Source organism: Cryptomeria japonica, chromosome 6 (genome assembly GCF_030272615.1).
Source record: "Cryptomeria japonica chromosome 6, Sugi_1.0, whole genome shotgun sequence".
Lineage (NCBI taxonomy): Eukaryota > Viridiplantae > Streptophyta > Pinopsida > Cupressales > Cupressaceae > Cryptomeria > Cryptomeria japonica.
The window spans coordinates 230,480,104-230,501,832 of record NC_081410.1 but is presented as its reverse complement, the minus strand read 5'-3'; positions in this window follow the sequence as shown (position 1 = coordinate 230,501,832).

Here is a 21,729-nt window from a genome sequence, read left to right as displayed (position 1 = left end):
GTTGAATCTGTTGATTTTATGGAAGATTAAGTTTTTATGATGCACCCCCCCTCTCATCTTGTTAGCTATTGGCATCTGTACTTTAGTTTTAGTATTAGAACTTACAAATGTCACAATATATCAACTACCAAGAGCCATACAAGTCACAGTCTAAAAATAACAAAAGTAACAAGTACATAGAAACTCTCAAATAGCACTCTAGCTAGATGTTGCTTCACCACTACCCCCTATACCACCCTCACCATCTCGCCAAGGAGGACCCATAACACCACCACTGCTCTGAACCCTCTGAGACAACTCTGTTCTCACTCGCCGCATCTAGGAATAGCTCAGTGCCCACTGACTACTCGGTACTATCTACTCATATAATCCCCGCTAGTAATGTATCTCCTCTTGAGCCTACCGCATCTCCCTCAGAACTTCCCTAGTTGGACCCTATGCTCTTGCTACAACTCATCCTCTATTCTGCAACTCCCTCAATATGTCCAATAAATCATCTCTCTCTCACATCACTACAGTCAACTCAGCCTCCCTTGCAAACAACTGGACATCCCTGGCTGCAATCTCTGCATCCCTATCCTCCAACCATGCCTTGACTGCTATCGGTCGAGTCTGCAAGTGTAATATTGTATACTCTCACAGATCTCCCTCTCCTATCTCCATAGGCTCTGCACCCCCACCAACATCCCTACCTCCTACTCTAGCTGCCCCCTTTATAAGTGGACCCTGTGATAGTTGTAATAGTTGTCTCCCTCTACCTCTCCTCTGTAATCGTCCTCCTCCACCACCTCCACCTCCAAATACACCCCCACTCCCAAATCCCCCACTCCACCACCTCCACCTCCTCCTACTCCACCAAAAACTTCCCCACCACCTCCCTCTCCCCCATCTCCTCCTCCCCCATCTCCTCCTCCACCATCACCATCTCCTCCTCCTCCACCCCTGCCTCCTCTCCTCCTTTGTCACCATCTTCTGTCATCCTCAAAAGGTGGTATAGGCTCGGTAGGATCTGAAATGCATGGAATCAGATGTGCAGTATGATACTGTATGTACTCCTCTGTCACTCCTGCATCCATAATCTCTGGCCTCATCTACCATGGTCTCGCTTGTAAGGTCTGGAACTCTGCCAGGGCCTAATCATAAGGTAACATTGGTCCCCATTGAAACCTCTCCCACACTACCCATGCATACTCCCTTGAATCCCTCAACAAACCCTGCCTCCGTCCAAACTGCCTCATCACTCTCCCTGGCACCTGTCTCTCCATCCAGTAGGATGTCCACCCAATCAAAAACTGTGTCATAAATACACATGGTAGCACCTCTCCATCATCCTCCCAGGGCTTGCACTCAAGGTATGGCCTCCATATGACTATATTTAAATCATCTAAAGCCCATTACCAAAACTCCAACTTCCCTAGATGGGGCTGACTCATCAACCCTCCATACATGTATGCATAGGGCTGATCTATCGCCCTAAACCTCAAGCTGACCGACTATGTGACTGGCAGGTGCTCCCTAGCCCAGACATGCATCAATGTGATCCCTACCCCTAGTTATCTAGCCTCTCGGTACACTACCTCATGTAAGTCCCTGTAAAGGTATGCTAGTACACATGGCCCCCATGCATAGCGGGTCCCCTCTGTCGCCATCTTCTCTATCACCTGACCCTACCCAACCACCAATCCATGTGATCATCGATCAAGGCACAACAAACCCCCAATGATACCTACTAACAATGCGGGTAGAGGCTCATATAGTGCCTCTATATCCTCCCATGCTATCAGGCCATTCTCAATGTATACATCATCTGCAAAAATGCTCTCTATGGCTATTGTCCCTAAATGGCAATCATATGTAACTAGCTCCCTTTTGATCGAGATGTGTAGAATCCTCCATACATCCTCCAAAGTCATTGTCATCTCTCCCATCACTAAGTGAAACATGCATGTCTCACTGTGCCATTGCTCTGCCAAGGCCATCACTAGACCACAATTCATCTGAATCACGGGTAGGTACATCATGTCATACGAACCTGTCGCACAGACGCAATCTATCTTTGCCTCTATCAACTGCACCCACAACTACTATGTGGCAGGATGCCTCTCCCGCATCTATAACATGGGAAGCTCCTCCTACACATATCAACACACATATTAGTTGTTTTGTTACCAAATTTCTTAAGTTTCAACCTAGACTATCAACATATACTTTGATCAAGTATCTTCGGGTCTCAACAGGTAATCGATCATGGCAAACCTAGACTGCAACAAACATTTATCACAAATGACCTAGTCTCAATGGGGCTGCTATGATTCAGCAAAACAACTCATCAATCAATCAAACACAAGCATCGGGAGACATTTTCTCTAACATTGGGGCATTTTTTTCTACAATTGTGCTACTTTGCTAACAATAGAGCTACAAATTGTGAACAACAACGCTACAAAAACAAATGCGCTAATCTAAATACACCATAGCGCTATTCCATGACAAAAGCACTATAACCTCTACCCAATCGTGCTAAAAGTGCAACAACGCTATTACTATGACTCACTTGCACTAAACTTGACAATAGTGCTACAACTACTATGCAATAACGCCACTGCAACACAATAGTGCTATTTTAGGCGACAAAAGCGCTAAAGCATCATTGTAGCACTATTGTCTTGCTTGGACTTTGATGCTTGAAAAAACATGACAAATATGCACAAAACACAAAATTTAAAATTTGCATACCGCTGGTTCATAGTCATCTGGCCGCTGGAATCGACAGATCTGCTCTAGTCGGTGATTTGCTATAGGCATAGACATGATGATTGCTGCTCACTCCTTTGCACAAGGTCACTATCAGAGCTCCAAACTGCCAAGGAGATAGGTGCAAATGAGCCTATTTTTACCCCCCCATATATACCCTCCAACCCTAACCCTAACTCACCTCGCTCACTGTCGTGGTCCCTATGACCTTCCAACGCCTCTCATTTCTCCGTTTTACCCCCGTTTTCTCCCATTCTTTCACCATCATTGCTAATTTCTTCTATTCTACCTCCCCTCCACTTCTCATTCTTTTTTCAAGAGATCATCCTATTTTTCAAAAAAATTTGGCCCATCTCTCGAGGGGGCATACCACCCACTAAATTAACATTGATGGGGCATATTTCTTCACACCTATTTTTCTTTCTTTGAAATGACGCGATAAACCACACAATCTCAAAGAGGGGCAAATGTAGTCACATAAATCTGTCCACTTAATTAAATGAATATTTAATATTTATTTGATTATTTAACCATCAATAATCAGTTAATTAAATTAATATTTAATTAATTCATCCTCAACCTCTTCTCCTATTAATTAAATAAATTATTCAATTTATTTAAATTAATTCACTAAGCTAGACTCAAAATCAATTAAATGAATAAAACACATTTAGTTAATTTAACCCTCTTTCCTCTTTTAAATAAATAATAAAACATTTATTTAAATCCCTAAACTACCCCCCCACTTGCATTCTCCTACAAATGCAAGTTGCACCTATTTTATTGAAACAAAGTAATTTTATTTTAATTAAAATCCTATTTTCCCTCACCCACCAAACCCACTTGCATCCTAAACCCATTCTAGATTCTTGTAAACCATTCCTAATTAGCCTAAACCCATCCCTTAATTATTGTCACATTCCTAAGCAACTTGAAGTCACTTCTCAAAGCTTCCAAAGTCTTTGAAAATCATTAAATGCTTTATGTCTCCAACAAGTTAACCCCTAAAGTCTTCCAAACCATTAATGGTGTTGAAATGTGGTGACTGATCAACAAAGTACTGTACACTCAGCACGTATCCTTGCCAGGGAGATTTTTTTTTTTGCCGTTTTTTCGTTGATGAAAACCGACATTGTAATAAAACCCTAAAAAAGGTCGACTTTGTTTGTTGCCTTAAAAATGCATGTTATAGGCGGCTGGGATGTTTAAAGCATTGTAAGGTTGATGTACTATTTTTGTTGGATAATAAGAAAGATTGGACGGCTGTGTATGGTGGACGTAATCCATTCTGGGTGAACCACGTTAAATCTCTGTGTTATTTGTGTCCTGTTTTATTTTTTTATCTTTTGTATTTAAATCTGCATATAATTGTTAGTTCATATTTGCTTCGGATTTGCTTGAAACCCTAACAATTGGTATCAAAGCGAGGTTTTCTGTAAATTGGCAGGACTTTCAGATTTGAGTGGGAGCAATGGAGGATTCCAAATTCAAGGTCGAAAAGTTTAATGGCTAGAATTATCAGTTATGGAAAATGCAGATGGAGGATTACCTGTATCAAAAGGATTTGTGGTGGCCATTGGAAGGAAAGGCAAAGAAACCGACCACAATGTCAGAATGAAGAGTGGGACATTTTAGATAGAAAGGCACTGGGATCCATTAGATTGTGCCTTGCACCGTCTGTAGCATTCAATATAGCATAAGAAAAAATGGCTATAGATTTGATGGCAACATTAGCTAAGTTGTATGAGAAACCCTCGGCTTCGAATAAGGTATTTCTTATGAAGCGTTTGTTTAATTTAAAAATGAGTGAGGGAGGATCTGTAGTGGAGCACTTAAATGAATTTAATACAATTACTAGTCAATTGTCTTTGGTAAAAATTACCTTTGCAGAAGAGGTTAGGGCTCTCTTGATTTTATGTTCTTTGCCAGAAAGCTGGAATAGCTTGGTTATGGCTGTAAGTAACTCTATCTCTGGTAAAAATACTTTGGTATTTGATGATATTGTTGGTGTTATCCTAAGTGAGGAAATGCGAAGGAAAAGCACAGGTGAGACTTCAACATCATCAGGTAGTGTTTTGAATGTGGAGAATAGAGGAAGATCAAAGGAAAGAGGAAAAGGCCCTGAGAATGAGAAGTCATGAGGGAAGTCAAAGAAAGGACGCTCTCAATCTAGAGGAAAGAAAGATTGCTGGTACTGCGGAAAGCCTGGTCATCTAAAGAAAGACTGTTGGTCTCAGAAAAACAAAGAAGGAGACAAAAATAAAAAATGATAGTAAGGAAGCTAATATTGCAAGTAATACTTTACAAGATGCTTTAATCTTATGTTTGGATAATGTTAATGATTCCTGGGTAATAGATTCTGGGGCTTCATTTCATGCTACACCCCATAGAAAATATTTTCTAGATTATGTTCAAGGTGATTTTGGACAGGTATATTTGGGTGATGATGAGCCTTGTCAAATTGTTGGAAAAGGAAAGATAAAGATCAAGTTGCAGAATGGTAATGACTGGTTTCTGTAGGAGGTAAGACATGTTCCTAATTTAAGAAGAAATTTAATTTCTGCAGGGCAACTAGGTAGTGAAGGTTGCATAGTTACCTTCTCAGACAGTATGTGGAAGGTCACTAAAGGATCATTAATAGTAGCTAAAGGTGCGAAGGTAGGCACATTATATCTGTGTATTGGTAACACTTACTCTACCTTAACTGCTACAGATAAAGTTACAACAGGAACAACAACAATAAATGTTGCAAGAACAGATTCGATAATGTGGCACCATAGGCTTGGGCACATGAGTGAGAAAGGGATGAAAATCCTCCACTCCAAAAATCTATTGCTAGGACTAAATAAGATTGATTTAGAGTTCTGTGAAAACTGTGTTTATGGTAAATAGAAAAGAGTTAGATTTCTCAAGGTTGGGAAAGAGAAGAAGAGTGAGAAGTTAGAGCTTGTACATTTAGATGTATGGGGACCGGCTCAGGTATCATCTCTTGGTGGCTCTTGTTATTATGTTATTTTTATTGATGATTCAACCAGAAAAACATGGGTATATTTCCTAAAACAAAAATCAGATGTTTTTGAAACTTTTAAGAAATGGAAAGCTTTGGTTGAGAATGAGATAGGAAAAAAGTTGAAGTGTCTCAGATCGGATAATGGAGGTGAGTATTGTAGCAAAGCATTTGAATATTACTATTCCTTAAATGAGATTCGAAAGAAGAAGATAGTTCCATGAACTCCATAAGAAAATGGTGTGTCAGAGAGAATGAATAGGACTATCATGGAACATGCGAGGAGCATGAGATTGCATGCTGGATTGCCCTTACATTTTTGGGTAGATGTTGTACATACTGCTGTCTATTTGATAAATAGAGGACCTTCAACCCCTTTGGATGGTAGTATTCTAGAGGAGGCATGGACTGGTAAAAAGGTAAATTATTTTTTTCTAAAAACTTTTGGTTGCGAAGCTTTTGTCCATGTTGATAAAGAAAACAGAACCAAGCTTGATGCTAAATCTCAGAAATGTACCTTCATTAGATATGGGATAGATTAATAAGGCTATCGATTATGGGATTTTAAAAATAAGAAAATAATTAGAAGTAGAGATGTTATATTCAATGAGAAGGTTATGTATAAAGAACAGATGCAGGAAAAGAAGCATGAATAGGACAAACAAGAATATTTGGTGTTGGATGAGATTCCTGAAAATGAAATGCCACAGGTACCTGATGCTCAACAACAACAGATTGTCCCACAAACTCCTACAAGTGTTAGACGTTCTACGAGGACAAGTAGACCCCCTGAAAGATTTTCTCCTTCTTTGTATTCTATTTTATTAACGGATTCTGGTGAACCAGAAGAATATGAAGAAGCAATGCAGGTGGATGCCAAACAACAGTGGTAGCTAGGCATGAAAGAGGAGATGGACTCCTTGATGAAAAATAAGACTTGGGATTTAGTCCCTTTACCTACAGAAAAAAGAGCCTTTCCTAACAAATGGGTTTATTGGCTGAAGGAGGAGGAAGGAAGTCAGAAAAGATATAAGGCCAGACTTGTGGTAAAAGGTTTTGCATAGAAAAAGGGTATAGATTATGATGAAATATTTTCTCCAGTTGTAAAAATGACTTCAATTAGAACTGTACTTAGTCTTGTGGCTACAGATGATTTACATCTTGAACAATTAGATGTCAAAATAGCTTTTCTCCATGGAGATTTGGAGGAGGAAATTTACATGTTGCAACCACAGGGATATGAGGTCAAAGGTAAGGAGAACTTGGTGTGCAGGTTGAAGAAAAGTCTGTATGGCCTAAAGCAAGCACCCCGACAATGGTATTTAAAATTTGATAGTTTCATGGCTGAACACGGTTATCATAGATGTCATTCTGATCATTGTGTATATTTTAAAAGATTTGATAATGGCAGTTATATTATCCTGTTGCTTTATGTTGATGGCATGCTTGTTGCTGGGTCTAACATGTAACATATAAATGATCTTAAATAGAAATTAGTCAAGTCATTTGCTATGAAGGATTTGGATGCAACTAAGAAAATTCTCGGTATGAGGATTACATGGGACAGAAAAAATAGAACCTTGAATTTGTCCCAAAGTGAGTATATAAAGAAGGTGTTGAAAAGATTTAACATGCAGGATGCAAAAGTAGTCAATACACCTTTGGCTAGTCATTTCAAATTGACTAAGGAGATGTGTCCAAAGGCATAGGAAGAGGTTAATAAAATGTCTAACATCCCATATTCATCAGTTGTTGGCAGTCTGATGCATGTAATGGTATGCACAAGGCCAGATATTGCACATTCAGTGGGAGATTGTTCGGTGTGGAGCCTGCTCAGTCTCCAAGTGGGAGATTGCTGAAATGCGGCAACTGATCAACAAAGTACTATACACTCAGCACGTATCCTCACCGGGGAGATTTTTTTGTGCCATTTTTTCGTTGATGAAAACCGACATTGTAATAAAACCCTAAAGAAGGCCGACTTTGTTTGTTGCCCTAAAAATGCATGTTATAAGCGGCTGGGATGTTTAAGGCATTGTAAGGTTGATGTACTATTTTTGCTAGATAATAAGAAAGATTGGACGGCTGTGTATGATGGACGTAATCCATTTTGGGTGAACCATGTTAAATCTCTATTTTATCTGTGTCCTATTTTATTTCTTTATCTTTTGTATTTAAATCTACATATAATTGTTAGTTCATATTTGCTTCGGATCTGCTTGAAACCCTAACAAATGGTTCTTACATGACCATTTATGGCTCTTACATAACCATTAATGGTTAAATCAAGCCACCCGCATGGTTAGAGACTTTCCCTCTTACTCAACCTCCATTTAACTCATGGGTCTCTTCAAGCATTCATTTCTTTGACCATGGTTATCCCCACTAACTCTTGCACAAGAGTTTGTCCATTGGATAAAAGCATTATTCATTGGATAAAGGCTTTATTCATTCAACTCAAGCCTAACCTTACCTCCCAAGATAACCTTCATGTCATCTCAAGCATTTAATGCTTCTTCCCTCTCCTCTCAAGCCATCTCATGATGATATTTGTCATCCTGGGATTGGGTTGAAAACCCTCACATGGATCATAAACCGATCAATCCCGACCCTTGTTGAGATTACTCAATATTAACCATCCATTTCTCTATTTTTCCTATAAATAGAGCCCATTTCCTTCATATCCAGATCCATAAATCTTGTATGCATCTAATCTATAGTAAAATTGAGAGACCATTTAGGAGAAAATCATATCTAAATTGTTATTTTGGCTAAAATTAATATACATTAATTAGGTATTTTCTCATATCTAGTTTGTTTGCATTGGCATAGTCTTTTATCTTCATTATTCATAAATCTTGAATCTCCATAAGACATCCATATTAGTGCAAAAAGTTGAGAGCTACACTCATGTGGAACTTGGAGAGGAGAGGAACAAGGGAGGAGCAGCTATGAGCATGTTTTAGAGCATTTGGGAGGGTTTAATGTATTTTCTCCATTTTTGTATGCTTTCTATAATATGTTTGATATCTCTCTTGATATGCATGCTTATGATTGTAGTTTCTTTTGTATTTCATTTATGATTGATACTACTAACACTAATGTTTGACTTGTCTTGTGTTCCTAACATCCTTTTTTGCAGTGCATCACTATTGTTTCACAAATTTGGGCCCCTTTGATTTGTAACATCTAACTAAATCATTATGTACATGGCCTAATTTATACACTTTATACACTGAGTACCTATATACTAACAATATTTTGATTTATGAAAGCATGAATTTAATAGCTAATTTATGTAGCCCATTTCCATTTGTATATGAGAAGGCATTGAAACAAGGGTGTAACAACTTGAATAAACATCCTTCAATCAAGAATGTACAAATGTTTTATTCCTAAGCTCTATATTTTGCAAAGGATATTTAGAGAAAATAGAAGAGAATTTTAATGTGTTGCTGCATAGTGAAAATGGCATTGGGTCTTCCCTCTTATAAAATCATTTAAGATATGTGGGAAATAGTCGATCATTTAAGATTGTAGTTGCCATTTATGTCTAATTTCTAATGTCATTTGAATGAATTTGGTTTTGTATTTAGAAATGGTTTTTTCTTGAACGAACAATATAACCAATATTACTTATAATTGAAGCATAAATATGTTTTTCATTAGCATAAACATAAACATGTAAGTGCATGGATGTGTAGTCTATTAGGGTTTCAGAATCTGCTTGCAATTTGTTGCTTGCTAGTTGTTGTTCTCTCTGATGGTTCTGTTAGTGAGAATATTCATGAAAATAGTAAATGCATTTTTGATAGAAATATTCAAGGGGGATCTTTGTCTTCTCTGTTGTACTCCCTGGGTTCTTTCTTTGTCAAAGAGGAGCATATCTTCTTTCTTGAAAAGTTTGTTGGCAATGATCCTACTAAAATGGGTGTTTCTATTTCTTTAGATATGACTGAACCTTTTTGCAAGGTTCAAGGGTTTGAAGTGGTTGTGCCTAATGAAACTCTGAATGTTGCTATTGTTGATATGAGGTTATCATTAGTTGGTAAGTTTCTTGCCTTCCATCCTAGTATTGACCAAGTTAGAAAATAGGTTTACTCTGCTTGGACTTTAAAGGCCAGTGCTAAGATTTCTACTATGGCACATGGTTTGTTCCTTTCTAGCTTTGTTATTGAAGAATATCTTATTAAAATTTTAATTGGAGGCCTATCATTTTTTGGAAGTTCTCGTAACTTCTTGCCTCTGTGCAAATGGAAACATAGCTTTGATCCTACTATGGATCTATATTTTGTGGCCCCTACTTGGATCTACCTCCCTACTCTCCCATTAGAATACTTGAATATTGGTGTTTTTAGGGGTATTGCTAACTCTTTTGGGCATCTCCTAGAAATGGATAGAATCACAAAACAAAAATCAAGGTTGATTTTTGCTAGAAAATGTGTTATTGTGCTGATTAATACTATCTTCCTACTGAAGTTTTATTGAAAGCAAAGATGGGTTGTTGGCTACAAACCATTGAATATGAGAATTCTCAAACCATCTATTCAAATTGTAGGAAATATGGTCACCTAATCTTGGATTGTAGAGCCTAACACCCTAAGAAAAATCCTCCCCTCCTCAAATTGATGATGGGAATTAGGCTATTGTTGATGTTTTGACTGAAAAAGTTACAGAAAGGGAAAGAAGCTCAATTGGGAGATGCTACTTCCAAATGTGGTTCTGATGTTGAGATGCCTATTAATGGGTACAAATAAATAGATGAAGAGAATCCTACTAATATGAGTAAATTGCAAAATACCCAAGAGAAGTCTATAGATAATCCAAAACAATAGGCTAGTAATTTGAACCAAAGGGAAGAGATAGTTGATTTATATGATTCATCTGAAAGTAAGGCTATAGAGGAAAATATTCTTGAAACACCTCAAAAATATGAGGAAGGTATGTTGGAACAACATAAGGAAGCTATGATAGAAGTGAACAAGGAGAATATTCCTAGGGTGTTGTTAGAGTATGTTTTGACCAAACCTTCTCCTCTTTTGGTTGAAGGCAATGTTAATCAGGAGAGTAAGATTGAACAAATGGTGTTGGTAAAAGACCTTAAGAAAAATTTGGTGCTTTTAGGTTTTGCTTCTACTCCCCCTTAGGCTAAACAAAAATCTATTTTGGATGAAGATGATTTGGAGGTATGATGGACTCGAGTTGTTGGAAAACCTAAAATGAAAAAGAAACCAGATGTTGGTGTTGAAGGAAAGACAAACTGTCCTTCACAAATAAAAACAAGAAATGAGGATGCAACAAAGGAAATAGCCAATCAGAGGCAAAGAACTTTGGATGACCACTTCAAATCCAAAAAGAAAAAGCAATAATTTTGGGTGTCCTAGTTGAAATCCCCTTGCTGCTCTAGGTAGAGAAGATGCTATGTTTCTCTTCATGAAGATCCATTCTTGGAATATTAGGGGGCCGAAAAGCCTTGTCAAGCATCATATTTTAAAATGAACTCTTAGAAAAAAAAAAAGTAGATATTTTGTTACTTCAGAAAACAAAAATGTAGATTCCTTCACAAATGTGGTTAAATCAATTTGGCCTAATGCTAATTTTTTAGTTAGTGATACAAAGGGTGCTTCAAGAGGTTTGGTGATCTTATGGAACCTTACTAGGGTTATTGGAAAAGCACAAATCATATTTCTAAGAATAGTTTGTATGGTCATATGAAAGATCTTGTCTCTAATCAAGAGTGGAAAATGTTAAATATCTATTCCTCTAATGCTAAATCAATGAGAGTAGAGCTTTGGAATTTCATGGCTAGGCCTCATGATGTCTATATGCTTGGGGGTGAATTTAACACTCTACTATTTTCTTCTAAAAAATATGGAGGGATAGAGGATTTCATTGATAGTATGGGGAATTTGGCTGACTTTATTGCTATCACAAGTTTGGTTGATGTCAACCTTGAAGGATCAATGTATACATGGTCTAACAGATGCCAAGGTAATCATCTTATCTAAGTCAAGTTGGTTTAGTTCCTAATTTCCAATAGCTGAGACATCTATGCTAATATTTCTCTAAAGGCTCTCCCAAGGATGGGCTTTTATCATAAGAGCATCCTATTTACTTGGGATGATTATTCCAAAAAAAATCCTTATACTTTTAGATAATGAGATTATGTGGACATTTCATCCAGATTTTAGAAATTTGGTAGAACAATGGTAGAAAAATCCCTTTAATGGAACCTATATGTTCCAAATGGTTCAAAAATTTAAATTCGTTAAGGATAAAATTAAAGGATGGAACAAAATTTCCTTTGGGAACATATTTTATAATTAAAAGGTTCTTGAGGACAAGCTAAAAGAGATCCAATATATTATGAAATTGGATAATTGTAATGATGCCATGAATCTCTATTTGGAGGAAAGGGATTTCATAACTCAATGGTTCAAGTTGTCAGAAGAGGAGGAGGTTTTTTGGAAACAAAACTCAAGGATCATATGGCTTACCGAAGGTGACAAAAATACCAAATTATTTCATCAATCCACTATGAAACACATAAGAAATAATAAAATTTGAAGTCTTAAAAAAGAAGATGGTATTGTGGCTATGAAGGAGAGATAGATAGATGAGATTGTTGTTTCTTTTTTTTTTTCTGATTTTCAAGCCAACATAATTAACCTTAATGGGGATTTTTAGGAAATGCTAGAAGTAATACCCCAAGTCATTAATGAACAAGATTTTAAAAAAATGACCCAGCTTGTGATCTTCTAAGAAGTTAAAGATGTTGTGTTTTCCTTTGGAGCTTTCAAAGCTGCAGACCCAAATGGGTTCCCACCACCCTTTTTCCAAGGTTTTTGGGATATGATTGTTGATGATCTCTTGTTGTTCGATATTTTTTAAGAATTGGTAAATTGCTTAAATAGGTTAATGAAACTTTCATTGATTTGATTCCCAAATATGAGAATGTTGCTTCTATGAAAGACTTCAAACCAATCAGTCTTTGCAATACATTATATAAGATTATCTCCAACTTGCTCGTCAATAGGATAAAAATGGTTTTGGATAAAATGATTGAACACCTAACCAAAAAGGTTTTATTAAAGGAAGACATATTCTGGATGCAACTCTCACCACTCATGAACTGATTCTTTGTATGGAGTCCAATAAAAAATCTGGTATGATTTTTAAATTGAATATATCTAAATCTTATGATAGAGTCTCCTAACAATTCCTCATTGAGGCCCTCAAGAAATATGGGTTTACTAGAAGATTTTTGAAAATGTTGACAAAATGCATGATGACCCCTTCTTGTTCTATGTTGGTTAACGACTTCCCTTGAGCTTACTTCTCTTGTAGAAGAGGGTTACATTAAGGGGATCCTCTTTCCCCCTAACTTCTCATCATTGCTGCTAAGATTTTAGGAAAAAATATTTAGAAGTACCTGGATCTTTATCTTCTTAAAGGTGTTAAATTTGCTTCTTCTTTGCCTCCCTCATCTCACTAGCATTCTGTTGATGACACTATCATTTTTGGAGAAGCCTCTATTGTGTAAGCCAAACGGTGGAAGGAAATCTTGAATGGGTATGCTATGGTATCAGGTCAACACATAAATTATAATAAAAGTAAGATTTATTTCTTTCATGCCACTCCAACTCTTCAACACACAATTATTAATTATATTTTGGGATGTATTCTATTGTTCTCTCAAATTGCTACCTTGGGCTTCCTCTTATCCCTAAAAAATCTAGGTAGAGATTTTTGGAATTACATTTTTGAAAGAGTCCAAAAGAAATTAGAAGGCTGCAAGCAAAAGCTCTTGAATCAATGAGGGAAACTTAAACTCTTAAAGGCTTCATTACAAAATTTTCCAATTTACTACTTATCCTTCTTTAAGATTTTTGCTAACCTGGTAGAGAAAATAAAGAAAATTCAAAGGAAATTCCTATGGATAGGCACTGAAGAAACATATCCTTAGTTAGTTGGGAAAAGGTGTGTAAACCAAATAAAAATGGTGGTCTAGGAATAAGATAGATCAAGATCTTCAATAAATCTCTTATGGCCAAAATTGGTTGGCAAATTATTGGAGGTAAGGATTGGGTCCATATCATAAGAGCTAAATACCAAAATAATGGGTTATCTAACAATAGTTTATTTTTTTTATCAATAACCAGGAGATTGTTCCTTTATCTCTTTTAATAGAAAGGATAAAATAATCTAGAAGGTCATTCCCTCTGACATTTATTCTGTGAAATCAACTTATAATTTAATGAAAAATATTCCTCAAGATTCCTTCAATTGGCAACAAGTTTGGATTTTGAAGCTAATCCCTAAAATGAAATATTTCTAGTGGATTGATGTTCATCATAACATCCTCACTATTGATATCTTGAACTGAATGGGGTTCATGTTTGTTAATATATTCTCTCTCTGTTATGAGGATTCTAAAAGTATAGAACATATTCTATTCTACTACCCTATTGTTTGGGAACTCTAGTATACTATTATCTCTAATTTGGTTGTTTGTTGGGCTATCCTTGGAATCATGAAACAATTATTGATTCTTGGAGCTTATTCCCTTTTTCCCACCTATTTATTGCTGACCTCTAGAGACAAATCCCCCCTTTTGTTTTTTGGGGGTAATGGAAAGAAAGAAATAATCTCAATTTTAGGGAACAATCCAAAGTTGCTACTAAAATAAAGAATTAATCTCAATTTTAGGGAACAATCCAAATTTGCTATTGAATTACATTTTATCATAAAACAACAAATTAGAGAAACCACCAATGTTGCTTCATATGGATTTTTAAAAACTTTACCATCTTATTGAGAGATTAGACTGAAACAAGTGTGGGGGATAGAATAGGATCTTACAAAGATAAATTGGCATCAAATTTTCTTAAGGAAAATGAGTAAATGACATCCCCTTTGGAAGGATGGGTCAAAGGCAACTTTCATGGGTGCTCAAAAGGCAACCCTCTAGGGTCTCTAGTCTGGGGGGTGTCATAAGATATAATAAAGGAAGACTTATTAAATTTTATGGTAAAAAGTTAGGAGTGGGTATCAACAATAATGTGAAGGCCCTTGTTGCTTGGTGGAGTTTGAAAAGATTGAAGGAACTTAACTATTAGAAAATAGTCCTTGAAGGGGACTCAAAATTAATTGTTGATATTATTAATAGAGAGGTTGATAGTCCATAGAATATTAGAAAAATTATTAAGGAGAGTAAAATCAGTCTAAGGAGCTTTCTTCAATCTAAAGTTATGAATGTTTACAAGGAAATCTAATAAGATTGTGGATGAAGTCTCTAACTAAGTGCTAAGCTTTAATGAATGGAGAAATATTCAATTGAATCATTGCTCTACCAAGGTGAAAGAAATTCCATCTAATGATAGAGAACATATTAGATTTAATGGAATTCCAATTAATTATACCCCTTTATTTGTATATAGATAATAATTACAGGTTTTTTAAGATATGGTCATTCACCTTGTTCAAATTTCTTTTTGACATGAGCAAGCCTACCATGTTGCTTACAAAAATGGAATTCTTTCATTTCCAAGATAGACTCCCTCTTAACTCATTAAATAAAAGTAGGTTGTGCAATCATGGAAAGAATTACAGAGGTACGCCTTAGGGAAAGGACAAGTTAATTAAAATATATTTCTCTTGTGAACATCGACAAAATATAATGCTTTTATATCTTTTCAAAAGTATTGCAGAAGCCACTCTATGGTTTGAATTTTAAATTGGAAATTTTCTTTGCACAAAATTAGTTTTGTCTTTAGGGATTCTACTACCTTAAAGTTAGAATGGGGGGCCCTCTAAAACACTAGAATCTTGGAAAGTGTGAAGAAATAAAGCAGAGAAAGCATCTTTGGGATCTATTTTTAGAGGTTGTGTTAGCTTCATTGTTTGAAATGATGAAGGGGTATGATCATAGCCTCACTACCAAATTTTTAAATTTTTGGAAGAAAGGAGAAGTGATGATTAAAAGCATAAAATTTCAAGTTACTCTAAAGCTAATTGCTAAAGCAACGGGTCTAATGTGTGAAGGTTTAAGAGTTGTCAAGAGAGGTTGTGGGGATTATGAGATTTTCATGAACAAATTCTCCGAGGAAGGTGAGAATGTGATTGTTCTACAAAATGAGTTTGATAGGTAAGTTATTCCTCCCACTTGTTCCCTTGTAAGCTATCATGTTATGCATTATTTTACCTTAGAGGATCACTATACCACCATACATGGGTATCATTTTCCCCTTCTTAACCATATTAAACACAAGGAGTTTATCAATATTCCATTCTTCTTTTTCACATCTCTGTGTGCTAATATTGAAGTTAAAGATGTTAACCCTCTATTACACAAGGGCATCATTTTTAAATTGTGTTGTTATGTGTCCAACCTTACTTGTAATATAAAAAGGCTTCTTACTCAAGGTGAAAACCCTAATATGCCCCCTAGCTCTATCAAAATTGAGTAAATTAAAAGTAAGGTGCATACCCCTAAGAATCATAGTTTGTCCAAGAAGAAAAAAGGCAAGAAAGTGATTAATCCTTTCATGGTTCTAGTGGATGATGAATTCAAACCCCTGAGAAATTAAATTCTATTTGTCCTAAAATTGTGGGGGGGGGTAAAAAATCACAAGGAGGGATAAGCCTTATAAAACCAAAAATCTCACAATCAACCTAGATGAACTGGAGATGGAGTCTACTACTGAAGAGGTTCATAAACAAGACATTGCTAACTAGGACATTTCTCAGGGGGGTCGAAGGTTTGCTAAAATTAAAGAAAAGGATATACAAATAAAAGAACATGGATGAAGAGTAGATAAAGACCCTTTCTAAAGAAGAATTTCTATTGGAGAATGATGATAATAGTGAGGATTCAAAGTATAGTGATTATGAAATGGAAATGGAGGAATTTAAGGAAGACATTGTTGTTCAAGAGGATGAAGATGAAGTTAAGGAAGACTTTGTGATGCAGGATATGGGAATTATTGAGGAACAAGGAACAAATGTGAGTACTCAAGCTATGAATAATACCCCTATAGATAATAATGATATGTTGGATAACCTCAAAGTTTAAGTTGCAAACATACAGGTTAAATTGAAGGACATTGAAACTAAAGCAAAGGGCTTTAGAGATCACTAAAATACATAATGCATGTATTAAATTCCCTTACTTTAATCACTAAAAGAGTCATGCAAAAGGTAGTGATTGGGGTGGTAAAGTAAAATTAAGAAGTGGTAGAAGAAGATTATATAGGCTATAGTGCTCAAAAAGGAGAGGATCTTACAAAATGTGTTCTTTATGCTAAAGATTGGAAGAAGAACCTCTAGATATTGGAAAAGAATTGGGGTCTCATTAATGACAAAAGAAATAGTCTCTTGGTTTTGATTCTACTAATTTTTTTGGGAGGGTATAAATATAGGTTTTGTAATGGATGAAATTTGGAATTAGGGTTTCAATTAAGATAATAAAACCACTAACAAGCCAAATTTACCAATACATTGAAAGAGGGGTGAACCTAATAGATGTAGCCACAATCCAAGTAAGGAAAGGGCTGAAATTTTGATTAGATATACTAGTTATTTGTTTGCCTCCTTTTTCTAGTTGAAATTAGATGATAATTGTGAAATTAGGGTAAAATAAGGAATGATTGAAGTAAACTATCAATAACAGACTGCTACAGATATCCCATAGAGCCACAAATTGAGATATGGGAAAAATAAGATATTTATAACCTATTCACAAAATTTCAAACTATTTTTTTGGGACCAAGTAGTACAAATTCGCCCTCATACTTTGAACTTTACTCTATCAAAAGTTGAACCTGTTCGTTGTTGTCGACTCTATTGGAATCCTAGAGTATTTCTCTCGAGTCTATTCCCTGCACATAAAAAGAAAGGAAATAGGGTTGTGGATAAGGTTTTTCATTAAGTCAAACTCTAGTTTAGGAATTAACCTTGAATTGAATAATGTAAATATTGAAGTGAATGCTGAGGAAATATACCTCAGATCTATAATTGTTGTTGATGATACAATGGTCTTTGAATGTAATCAAATGTTGAATGTGCAATACCCTAAAAATGGTCATCTAAACCATGGGCCCCTAATCTCAACAACATCACCAAGGTCCTAACCATAGGCAATTAAATCAATCTTGAGCACATTATTAATTCTTTAATCATCAAATGTCACATGGCAAATCAATTACTCAATATTAATTAAATATTTATTTAATTAATTGAATCATTCCAAGAATATCATTTTGATCAATTATCCTATTTTAATTTATTAAATATCTTTGCATATTTAATTAATTAATAAATTTTCCATTTAATCATGCAAAAAAGGAATTAATTTATTACAAAAGAGGAATTGATTACAAAGCAAGAGTTGAATTGAAAATAAAATAAAAGAATTGAATTGAGAAAGAAATCAAACTTGAGATATTATTTCTTTTTCTAAATTTAGAACTTGAATTATTTATTGAATTATTTATTATTCTCTAAAATTAGAACTCAAAGCTTTTCAGTAAAAGAAGTTCAGTTGCATTAAAAGACTCTTTTCTTGAATAAATAAAATAATTATCTATTTTTATCACAAATACATGGAATTAATTAAATATTATTTCCAATGCAACTTGAACTTCTTATTTAATTGCATTTCAATTAAACTATAATTGGAATCTATCTCGAGGTTAACTGAACATGATTTCTCAATTATTTCAATTAATCCTAAATTGAGCTTTTTCATCATCTCTCTTGTAATTCTCTATAAAATCAGCCTTAAGCTCTAATCCAATTTACCCCAGAGATTTTTGAGAACACGCTTGGAGATTATTATTATGCTGATTTTTGCTCTGGAGTCATTGAATACATTGTTCTTTTTTTATTATTTGTATCCATATTTAGTTTATTTCATTATTGCTTGAATTCGTTATTTCTTGAATCTTTCATCCATCTTGCATCCATTTTAGCTTAATATCATGCTCATATAGATTAAATCCTTCGTCTTGGTGTAGTCTAGTCACTGGTATTGCTTATACAAATCTGAGAGCAATCTTATACTCACATCTTTTAGAAGGTAATTGGTCGCTTTGTTATGGTTTTATTATTCATGCTCTTATCTATCTAACCATACATGTAATGACTTAATTGAAGTGTTGTGTCTTGCAGACACAGATTCTTATTCCACTTTTCACACACACATCTCTGGCATCGACCATGGGGCAGAAGACTACATTTTTCGGTCTCCAAGACTGACTTTTTTATTTTTGTTATTTTTCAAATTTTTGACTTTTTGAATTTTCGTCTATACAGTCTTTGCGTCAACTTGTATGACGTTTCCCATAGGTTGAAATGACAAACTGTAGGTATCGTACAAAATGGAATTTTGTATCATACGAGAAGGAATCTTGTATCGTATAATCTGGTAAACTCTGTCGTACGATTCTATATTTTCCTGGTTGAAGAGACAAAAAAACAAATTTCATAATTTTTGTTTTCTGTTCAAATTGATTATTCTGACGACTGACCTTGGTTGTTTATCTGTCTATCTTAGAATTTTCCACAGCCTAATCAGTTTTTTTAGAACTCTTGTCGCACAAAGACAATATGACTACTGATTCGTTGTCTTTGCAGGTTGCCTGAGGAGAATCGACCAAACATCATGTATTCTTTCAATTCATTTTTAGGCACCTAACTTGCTATCTGGTTAATGAACAAATCCGTCTTTCGTGTTTTTAGAAAATTTTGAGAGGTAGGAGAGTATGCTCTTGTCTTTTTCTAGACAATCAGAAATCCAGACCCTTGAGGCTTTTTCTTTGTTTGAGATTTGTACATCTTTAGCAAGCTTGCTTTCCTGAGGAGCTTAAAAACTCTTAAAACCCTTACGACTAGTGTGAGGGGAACAACCTAAGTGGGAATAGATAAATACCAAGTAGTCCAACCCACTATAAAATAAACGTGATTTGATGAAAATCAAGTCAACGACAGTGCTCGGGAATAGCTCTCCTCCATACCTTCGGGTATATTAAACCTTGGTTTTCAAGGCTGGGCGACCTCTTAATTGAGTTTATACCTTGACGTGCCAAACAGACCCCTTACTAGATCCAATTAAAATTAGAAGCTACTCGGTTCACCTTCGAAAGGGGGATAATCTTTGTGCAAGAGAGATAGTAACTCTCCCAAGATACTTGTCATTTCGTGCCCCCATTAGCGTTTGGAGTTGGATAATACGACATTGAGAATCCATTGCATGAGACTCAGTGGTTGTATTCTGATTAGCTATTGGGTGTGTACCCGAGTCTACAAGAAAAGGTTTTCTTCTCAAATTCCTTAGGGTTTGCATGTTGTGATTGGAGTTACTATTCACACTACGTGTTTTTTGTGTTTTCATCCCTCAAACTGAAACTGAAATACGAAAAACTGGAGAAAACAAGAAACAACTCAGTGATCAAAAACTTTGTCCATGTCAGAACTAGTCCATCCTAAGTCAAAATTTTGTCCAAAACTAGTCTATCCTGGTAAAAAATCAAACCATCTCAGAATTGGTATGTACTCAGTTGTCATACTCAGCTATCGAAAAACTCAGAATCTTAGTCTCTTCTCTGTGAAGAGTTATACGAATATGATCATTTATCATCCTGCACCATATTTTGTGTCATACAAGTCTGATAATTTATCGTCTGAGCTCAATCCTCTATCGTACGAAACCCAGCAGTCTGTTGTCTAAAGCTAAATCCTATGCCATACGAAACATAACTGCACTAAATCTTTTGTCATTTTGGACATAACCATTTGTCGTACGGTACTAGGCAGCAACTCGTACGTAACAGAACTGTTGTGATCATGGAACTATTAAATTGTTGTCAGGCTCAGTAAATCCTGTCATACGAATCTCTGGTTTTGTCAGTACAGAGCAGTCAAACTTGCCTCAAATAGTCTACAACAAACATAATATTGGTTATCATCATCCTAAGCATAAACTGATCAAGACAATGTACCTCTGCCATTTGTGTTGCATGATTTGGTCAATCATCTTTCAACTAGTTCAATCAACTACCTATCAAACCTAAGTCACTTAGATAACGTCTTATACAGAATAGATCGTTCCTGAAACCAGACCGAATCTTAGTCACTACTCTCGAATCAACTTAGATAAACATCATATACATGATAGACCTTTCCTAAAACTAGACTAAATCTCAGTTGCTTCTCTCAAACAATACGTTAACTGAACAACTAGCTCTGAAATTGATCTTGACCTCTGCATCACAAACAACTTTAGGTCACACTAATCCATAAAAATGCCTATTCAAACCAGGAGATCTCATAAGAAAGAAGCCAAAGGCAAAGGACAAACCCTCACATATCAAGATAACCCATATTACATGGAGAACCCGCTCACTGACAAACCTTTGTCATCTGGAGTACCAGTTTTTGATGAATCTGAATCTCCCACTATACATGAGACAGAATACAATGACAAAGACAGCCTTAATATTCATGAAACCGATAATGATTACTCATCAAGTGAAGCTGAAGAATACATTGAACCTCTAGAAAAAGATATTTGTGACTATCAAAAGGATAAAGACTTCCGAAAAATGATGAAAGCTATTTTGGCTCAAGAAAAGGAAGACTATTTATTAGAACTAGAAAAACAATGTGCCAAACTTCCTACTGGATATGATGTTCAGACATTCATTACTAAAAAGGAAGAATGACCTATACTCTCAGTACATAGATGATTACAAGCCTTACATACTGAGATCACAGAACTAAAGAACAAGGATAAGTCCCCAAAACAATATTCTCTAGAGACAATATGCCCTTTTCCATTTGACAAGAATCTAGACATGCCTCCATTCCCTTCACGAGTTGAGATCCCAAAATTTGACAAATATGATGGTACCTCAGATCCTCAAGATCATGTCAGAGAGTTTTGTGTTGCTTGTATGGAGTTCATGCAT